At 33.5% G+C, this 9,054-nt stretch overlaps 1 long non-coding RNA gene across 1 annotated transcript; it reads left to right on the top strand.

Annotated features, from left to right (window-relative positions):
* Window positions 1-5,733: 5,733 nt before the first annotated feature.
* Window positions 5,734-7,405, top strand: LOC145820007 (uncharacterized). Its single transcript, XR_014360886.1, has 4 exons — window positions 5,734-6,175; window positions 6,443-6,601; window positions 6,721-6,947; window positions 7,329-7,405. It is a non-coding gene; the product is annotated as an uncharacterized LOC145820007 (long non-coding RNA).
* Window positions 7,406-9,054: the final 1,649 nt, after the last annotated feature.

The raw sequence follows: 9,054 nt of genomic DNA, 5'->3' as shown, positions 1-9,054 counted from the left end.
ATCCGATTTGGTCGACAAAAGTTAAGTTTTTTATCAACTAAAAAACAATTAGTAGCCAAAAGTATAGAATCGGCGACTAAAAAATATTTTTAGTAGCCAAAAGTGGTCCTTTTTTTTTATTTTGGTAGTAAATAGTTTATTTTACATAAATTATGTTCAATAAAATAATTATGTTCAATAAAATAATTATGTTTATACATATACTTTTATATTAATATGGATGTATGTACTATGTAAATAATATATGTTGCATATATAATCATGTGGTACTATGGAGGTGTAGTGGGAAGAGTGTGGTGTATAAGGTTTATGGTGCGGAAGGTTGGCGGTTCGAGTCCCCGCAAGAGCGGATCAAATTGTTCTACAACGAATTATCGTCATGAATGGCACTTGATAGGGTCACGAATAGTGCCTACCATGACATTAAAGTGTCACTGAAAGGTTTTAGTCTTGATGGTGTAATGGCACTTACAAGTGTCACTAACTCTTTTTTTAATGGCGCAGTACCACAAATAATATCTACCATGACATTAAAATGTCATTGAAAGTTTTCAGCCATGATGGTGCAGTGGCACTTGCAAATATCTACCGTGGCACTTGTATCTACCGTGGCACCGATAGAAGTGGCACTTGTTCAAAATGCCACAAGACCAAAAAATGTCATTGGAAGAATAGTTTTGTGGCACTTTCAAATGTCACTAAACTAAGAAAATGTTGTAGTGTATCCTAGAGTTTAATACACAAGAAAGTAGGAAAGAAATACAGATAGATGGAGCTCTCTATAATAAATAGAGGTTATTTCAAAAAGAGTGTTTGTTTGGTAGGATTAGGGTATGAGATTGAACTTTATGTTTAATAAAATGGATAGTCTAATGTTTAGTTAGAAAAGTGAAAATTGGACTAATGGTGACTAATAATCTACCAAATGTGAGATAACTCAATCCCATGCGGGTGTGTGGGACAGAAATAGGTAGACTGAGCCAATCTTTGTATTAACTAGATAAATAATGAAATTGACCCTCAAATATATATATATATATATATATATAATTTATTTCATTTTTTTAATTTTTTTAAATATGCTGAATTTTTTTAAACAGGTGTAAATTAATCTCAAGATATAAGTCTTCTTTTACTTCTTTTCTTTCTCTTTTTTGTATTAGCAAAATCATAAATGAAAACATACTTCTAATGTCTTGTTTAAATAAAATTAAAATAGTCTTTGCAAAATAAAATAAAATATATTTCAAATAAAAATAAAATAAAATATACTTCAAATTTAGTATTGCTATTCTAAACAATTTATAATTTTTAAACCAAACATGAGATTTATTAAAATAGTCATTTACAAACATTTAATCTCATAAAAAAAAAAAAAAGCATGGGATATATATTATTTTTAGTCAAATAGTCCTAAAACTATATATATCCCAAAACCATCAATCTATTATCTTACGATCCAAATCTACAATCTCAATAAAATTGATAGTGGTTTGAAAATTTATTAAATTACACTAAAGTAGTGTCATTGAAAATTAATTATATATTATTGAAAATTAATTATATATTAATAAAAAAAATTATAATTATTTTTCCTGACATTTACTGTCGGATTGTTTTCCCTTAAATATATACTAACCTAAATTATTATTTTTAAATTTATCTAAAATAAAATGGATGGTTATAATCAACAAATAAAAATCCAACCTCTACGGCATCAATATAAGTAAATTTAAAAATAATATTTTATTTATATTTCATGACAACATGATGAGCTACTGATTTCACTCTAAAAATTGATCCAATGGTGAAAATTTTAAATTAAAATTTAAGATTACGTTACCGCATTAAGTAAATTTAAAAATAATATTTCATGACAACATGATAAGCCACTGACCTCACTCTAAAATTGATCCAACAGTAAAAAATTTAAGATTATGTTAAAGTCACGCTAATTAGTCATTGCAAGTTTATTTAATTGTTAATTTTATGCTTTAAAATCAGTTCAAGTACACATATATAGAGATTCCAGTTTTGATCCGTTATCTATTGCATTCCAGACTCGGATTGGTATGATTTAGAACGGATATTCATGTCTTGTTTCCCCTGTCTCCCCTTATCTTGGTTATCGAGTTGTAGTTGGATGTTTGGAACATATTGGTTGCTTATTTTTTCAAACATATGATACCCAGATTTTGGCTCTTCCGCTCAAGCGGACATTCTTGCGCTCGAGCAGGCTACACAAATTTTGCTTCTTCGCTCGAGTGGCAATTCTTGCGCTCGAGCTGGATTTGTCAACTTTCAATAATTTGCAGTTCTGCAAAATATTGGAAGAATGTACTGGACGCTCGAGCGTCTAGTCTCACACTTGAGTGGGGTCTTTCGTCTGCAAACTTCTGAAATTGTGTATTCCACGCTCAAGTGTCACTTCTTGCGCTCGAGAGGAATTTTGTGTCTGATGCTTGAGCGTCACTTTCTACGCTCGAGCGAACTGCGTGCATAACAATCCGTGAAGATGACATTTTGAACCACTTTTTCATTCCTCTCTCTCTCTAAAACTTTTCAAAAACCTAAATCTTGAGTTTCTCTCTCTAAAACTCACATTTTCTCTTCGATTTCATCTAGATCCGTTGATCTTTTCACCCTAGTGCCTTTGAGAAAAAGGTAGAGTGCTTCAAGATCTTCATTTTGATCCGAACAAACTTGGATTTCGGTGTCTTTGGAATTTCAACCTTGCTTTGCTCGTCTTCTCTTCTTGAGGTAGGGATTGTTCTACACCTTCATATGTTATTTAGCTTGAATATTTGTCATTTGTGTAACAATGGTGTGCTTTGGGAATCTTTTAAGCAAAACCTAGGGTTTGGTATAAAATGGAAAGAGGGGTTTTGGTATAAAATGGAAAGAGGGGTTTTGGGTGAAGGTAAAATAAATGATTGTTGGGTTTGAAAATGATGTTGTGTTGTGTCTAATTTGATGATTTTGGCACTTGGTTAATGTTTGGGAAAAAGGAAAAAGTTTGCCCTAGTTGGATCAAACTATTATTTTGTATAAATAATTGAAGTTGACATCGAAAATGTGAGATTGGAAGGGTATTGATATGAATGGTGAGATTGGTTATGTATTATCTCATCCTTCGAAAATCTTGAATAAATTATCTGTCTTGAGATTGAATATCTATTTAGAAATAACTGTATTGGGCTATAGGTAGAGGATAACTATGATTGTTATAGAAATTGCATGCGGATTAGGTGAATCGAAACTAATCTTTTGTTGATTGTCATTGAATATGAGTATGTTTATATGCATTGTATATGTACGATTATTTGGGAGTGGAAAGAGGAAGTGCTCCACGTATGATTATGTATTTAAATACATTAATGCATATGTATGAATAATTCTTTGGGAGAAGAAAGGGGATGAACTCCATTGTTTGGGAGAAGAAAGGGGATGGACTCCATTATAATTAAGTTGGCCGGAGTGTCCTGGGTGAAAGTCCCGAAATTATACATGGGTGCTGATCCCGCGGACGAAATTTCTGTAAAATGACAATTGTAGTACTTCTATAGCCTACATTTACATGAATCCCGTTTGACGGTTTCCCGTGAACTAAATATCCGTGAAAGGATAGTTTGAAGTGTTTATGAATGATTTGTATGATTGGAAAATCATTGAGTTGTAGTCTCAGTTTGGTTGATGAAAAATAATGAAATTAACTCATGAATTGACATAAATAAATGAATTGGAGGAAACCGAATTATGATTTGAGATTTGATGTCTTATAAGAATATAAATCGTGGATGTTTTATCATAGACATTATATACACTCCTTGTACTTATACCTTTGCTAAATTTCATATACTATGTTAGATGATTCCTACTGAGCTGTGACTCACCCTATTTGGGAATAACTTTTTCAAGTGTTGGTGACATGTCTCCGCCAAAACAATAGCTTGGAGGGACTTTTGGAAACAAGAGCTTCTCTACTTTTGTTTATTTCTTTTTGTAAAGCCAATGGCTTAAAATGTATTGAACGAAACTCATTTTGTTGTAACTAAGTCAAGACTTGGAAAGGTATAAGCCAATAGGGCATTTATTCACGTTGAACCCTTTTGTATCATTAACTTCATGTAATGAAATGACTATTTACTTGATTTATGCTATCATTTATATATGCCTGTAGATGTATTTATTATAAGTTTTGGGGGTGTTACAATACATACTAAACCAGACAACGTCAAAAAAAAAAAAAATAATTAAAGAAACTAAATTATAAAGTTGTGATAAAAGTCAGAATCTTTTAAAGTATTTTTTTATAGAGCGATAAGATTAGACTTTAAAAATGAAATAATTATTATACTCTCAACTTTAATAAAGTTTCTCACTATCACTCTTTATGATGGTGACCAAAAAAAACTTGCATTATGAGAAATTGTGAATTTTTTTTGGGTTTTTTTGAATTTGTTGAAACAACCCTTTTTGTTTTGAGCTAAAGGGAGCAATCCTCTATGTTTTGAGCCCGATATATTTTATCTACTTTTCCTGTTTCTTTTCTCATGAACATAAAGGAAATGAAGTTCTAGACCTTTCTCATTTTTTATTTTATTTATCTCTCACTTTTTTCACTACAGGGAAAGGCGAATTTGGTGGCGCTTTTTTAACGACGTTTTTTTAAACGTCACTGTTATTAATATTTAACGGCGTTTTATAAACGCCGCATATTCTCTTAAACAAAACAACACCGTTTTATAATGGGAGGCGTTTAAAAACGCCTCCAAATGCGGTACGCACACGCGCCTCCTTTTGTGAAAGTGAAACCTTATTTTGAATCAGACCCTTTCTCTCTCTCTCTCAACCCTTAATACATACGCACAGATCTCTCTCTCTCTCTCTCAACCCTTTCTAAGCTCCACCGAAGATTCAGATCGAAGCGATTTCGAAGCTCCTGAAGGTTCAGATCTAAGCTTCATCGAAGATTTAGATCGAAGCTCCATCGACGCGATTTCGAAGATTCAGATCGAAGATTTCGAAGCTCCATCGAAGTTTCAGATCAAAGCTTCATCAAAGATTCAGATCGAAGCGATTTCGAAGCTCCATTGAATTTTCAGATCTAAGCTTCATCGAAGGTTCAGATTGAAGCTCCATCGACGCGATTTCGAAGCTCCATTGAAGCGATTTCGAAGATTCAGATCTGAACTCTGACCCATCGATTACTCGCATCTCAAGTTCCAATGGTGGCGAATAGTCTACTTTGTTTCTAAACTATAATCGGTACTCTCTCTCTCTCTCTCTGTGTGTCTAGATATATTATATAAACAAGGTTTGGTGGTTCAAATGCAGAATTTGTATGGCAGGTTTAGGGAGACTAGGTGCCTAGTTATTTATTCACATCCAGAGATGTTTTAAAGTAGTAAGGCTTTATGTTTGATAATCCAATTAAGCAGTTAAAACTAACGAGTTTTTTATTTAATTTTTTGTTTTATGTTTTCTGTAGATGACTACACACCGTGCCTTCCAGTTCTGCAAGCAATACAAACGCACAACAGAGTTTCGCAGGCTATGTGAAATCATCAGGAATCATTTGGCCAACCTTAATAAATACAGAGACCAGAGGGACCGACCTGATCTATCAGCTCCAGAAAGCTTGCAATTGAATCTTGATACAAGATTTGGGCAGTTAAAGATTGCAACTGAACTTGAACTCTAGCAGGTCTGCGTATTTGGTTATGCTTGAGAGTAGAGAAGTGGTAATGTTCAATTGGGTATGCTTTCATGTTAATTTCTACATATATTTTTGGGAGATAGTTTGCCAATAATCTGAGTGTGATTTGGGCCATAGTTTCATCCATTTTGTTGTGTTGTCCAATTTTACACTCAATCATTATTTTATTGACCTTTTCTGGTTTGATTTTGCTTTAATCTTTGTAATAGAACCTAATAATTTCTTTTCTGGATAAATATGGAGGTTGAAGTTAGAAACATATGATGCTCTTAAGTTTTGTCCAATCTTTTGGACAACCTCCATTGTGAACAAATTGGGAATGTTCTTGGAGAAATGACTTGATCGGGTTTTTGACTGGAATATTTGGTTCCTGCAGGCACATGAATTTCCTTGCTTGAAAGAAATATCTGGGATTTCACAAGACCTGTCAATTATGATTCTGTGCCTCATTATCAAGTATGAATGTTCTGTTAGCAGTTTAAAACCATTAAATTATGTATTGGGTAGATTTAGGGTGTGGGGGAGTTGACATACTTCGAGAGTGTAAACGATTTGCACATTATATTGATTGCACATGTCCTCTCTATTTTTCCTGAAGAAAGAAATTATCAGACAACCAAAACTAGATTTATGAACATCTGTTTTAGTTTGAATGTGATGCATTGAGAGATCATGTATAGTTAATATGAATGCCATTAGTAACAAAGCCTGCTCCTTTTCTAGATGAATTTGATGGAACGTGAGACATTGTGCCATTTCTGGAGGCGGGCTCTGTCATCTTTGCTCTTAGTTGGATTCTGAGATGAGCTGTGCAATTGCCTTCCTCAATCTCAATGCTAACACTGGCAATAATTTTATAAACACCGTCAATCAATTTAATAGGTCTTAATCTTGAATGTCCACTACACCCCTTTATTTGACATGGTATTTTTAACTAGTTCAGGGGGAAAGTGTTTATGTTGATTTCTTTTCAGCATTGTCTGATCTTGACATTTTGGCAGGTTGCAAAAGGCGTAATGACCTGTGTGACTCAAGAAGTAAAAGATCTTTACCATCTTTTGGGGCATGAGTTTCTCCCTCTAGATCTTGCATCAAAAGTGCAGCCTTTGTTAACCAAAATTTCCAAACTTGGGGTAAGCTTACTTCAGCATCTTCTGTACCAGAGGTCCATCTATCTTAATACATTCCCACGCTGGAAAAGCTTGCCACACTAAGATTGCTTCAGCAGGTACACGGGTGCTAGGTTTCATTTTCGTTACTTATTTTTTTCCAATTTTATGCATTTTCTAAAAACTATTTTCATCGTGCTTGATATGATGAATCCAGTCCATTGGAAATGGGATATGGTGCAAGCGATGCAAGATTTATGAAATTGATAAATTACTGGTAGCCTTTATAAATCTCTCACTAAAGGCTACTAGGATTTATGCAGGATTGATAAATAAAAAATAAAAAATATATATAGATATAGATTATGGGTTTTAGTTTGAGTAAATTGTAGATTGAGCTTCAATTGATTGTGTGTTCACATGCATGCATGTATGATATTGGTTTCGGAACCTAAATTTACAATCTAAATGTTCTTTCATATTTGGATTGCTTTCTTCAGGCAATAAGAGCAATATAGAGGCATAAAATGTGAATGAAGAAGGAAGAGTGCATCCAGATTGCAGAAATGCATCAAACTTTTGTTACAAACTTTTGTTACCCAAATTGTAACTTGAAAGCGGTTGAATTTAGTTTTCACTGAGTGGCACTATTTTCTATTATCTTCACATATTACATAGCTGAAATATTGTCTTGGTTTATCCGGTTGTTTGGAAATGTGCTTGCTGAATTTTGTCTGGCTGACCTCTATTTTCATAGAGTTGTCCAATATTTTAAGAGTTAGGAATTTGAAGGCATCTAAAAGCCCCAATGTCTTTATTTTGATTTTTGGTCATTTTGGTTGATCTTTTTAGTATTAGTATTGACAATTTAACAAATTCATTGAGTTTTCATTTATTGTATTACCACTATACCAATTATTCATTCAAAGTTTTGCTATCTTCTGAACTATGTTATTTAGTGAACTAAATGTCCCTAGTGTTTCTGTTCCATTAATGGAATGAAATTATTACTGGTGAGATCTTCCAGTTTTCAGGCCATGGTCCTCAAGAACTCCACCCATTTGGACAGGACATTAAGAGGTCTTTGTTTGTCAAGAAGATTGAAGGAAGCAATTGGGTTACTCTGGCATGCAGGATTACAGGTGTTCCCTGAAACCTATTCTCTTCTTTTACAAGAAAGTATATTTAGGAAACAATATAGATGGGGAAGGAGAATCCATGCATAAATGGTGGTAGTTGGCTTTGTTCCCAATGAATATTTGGTAACCAAATTGTTGATATTGTATGCAAAGGCAGGGGATTTAGTAACTGCTAGCAGTCTGTTCAATGAGTTGTCGAGGACTAGCTTAATTTCATGGAATGCAATAATTGCTGGTCATGTGCAAAATGGTCTTGTAGAAATGGGATTGAGTCTTTATTATAAGATGAGACAGAGTGGTTTGACACCAGATCAGTACACCTTTGCATCAGTCTTTAGAGCGTGTGCCACTTTAGCAACATTGCAGCAGGGCAAGCAAGCAAAATACTTCGTTGTTTGTCTTTGCATTATCAGCTGCTTGTGTGTCTTGGTCTCTTAGCTTGCCAAAGTCCTACATTATAAGCAATATATGGTTTAATTTCTCAACAACATAGCTATAATTATATTGAGCTGTATATGGTATTTTGCTCACTTAAGTGCATTTCTTGCAGTTCATCGGGAATTATCAAGAAACCATTGGCATCAAGACTGGGTGGGGTGCTGGTAAGGGCAAACTTATTTTTTTCTTTCTCATGTTCTCTATCAAATGAAATTAGATTAGTGAAGTTTAAATGACCAAAAGATGAATTTATTATTTATGTAAATTTAGAATATCGTACTGGTTTTCCATGACATCATCAAATTTTGGATTTTCTATACCTTTAAAGCGCTCAAGTTTTATTAGTGGATGGTACTCAATAGTTCGAATTTTGATACAATTTAAAAGCTTTGCTTTTGACTGCCAGATTTTTATTTGATTTCTGTATCAGCGCACTATTGTGATGAAACTCCTCTACTATGATGATGTCATGGTATGCGTTTCAGTTAATTAGATTTTTGTGCACTTCATCTTTCAGATCATTGGATATCCTTGATTAAAGGTATAGAAAATCCAAAATTTGATACTGTTCCCATGAAAAGGCTAAGGAAATAATTAATGCAACTCATAAGCACTAGTATCTGCATATGATTTCCATAAATTAGCATCT

This window comes from Camellia sinensis, chromosome 2 (genome assembly GCF_055761805.1).
Source record: "Camellia sinensis isolate YWXY chromosome 2, ASM5576180v1, whole genome shotgun sequence".
In the NCBI taxonomy this organism is placed as follows: domain Eukaryota; kingdom Viridiplantae; phylum Streptophyta; class Magnoliopsida; order Ericales; family Theaceae; genus Camellia; species Camellia sinensis.
The sequence above is the reverse complement of the archived record's forward strand: the minus strand, read 5'-3'. Positions and strand labels throughout refer to the sequence as shown.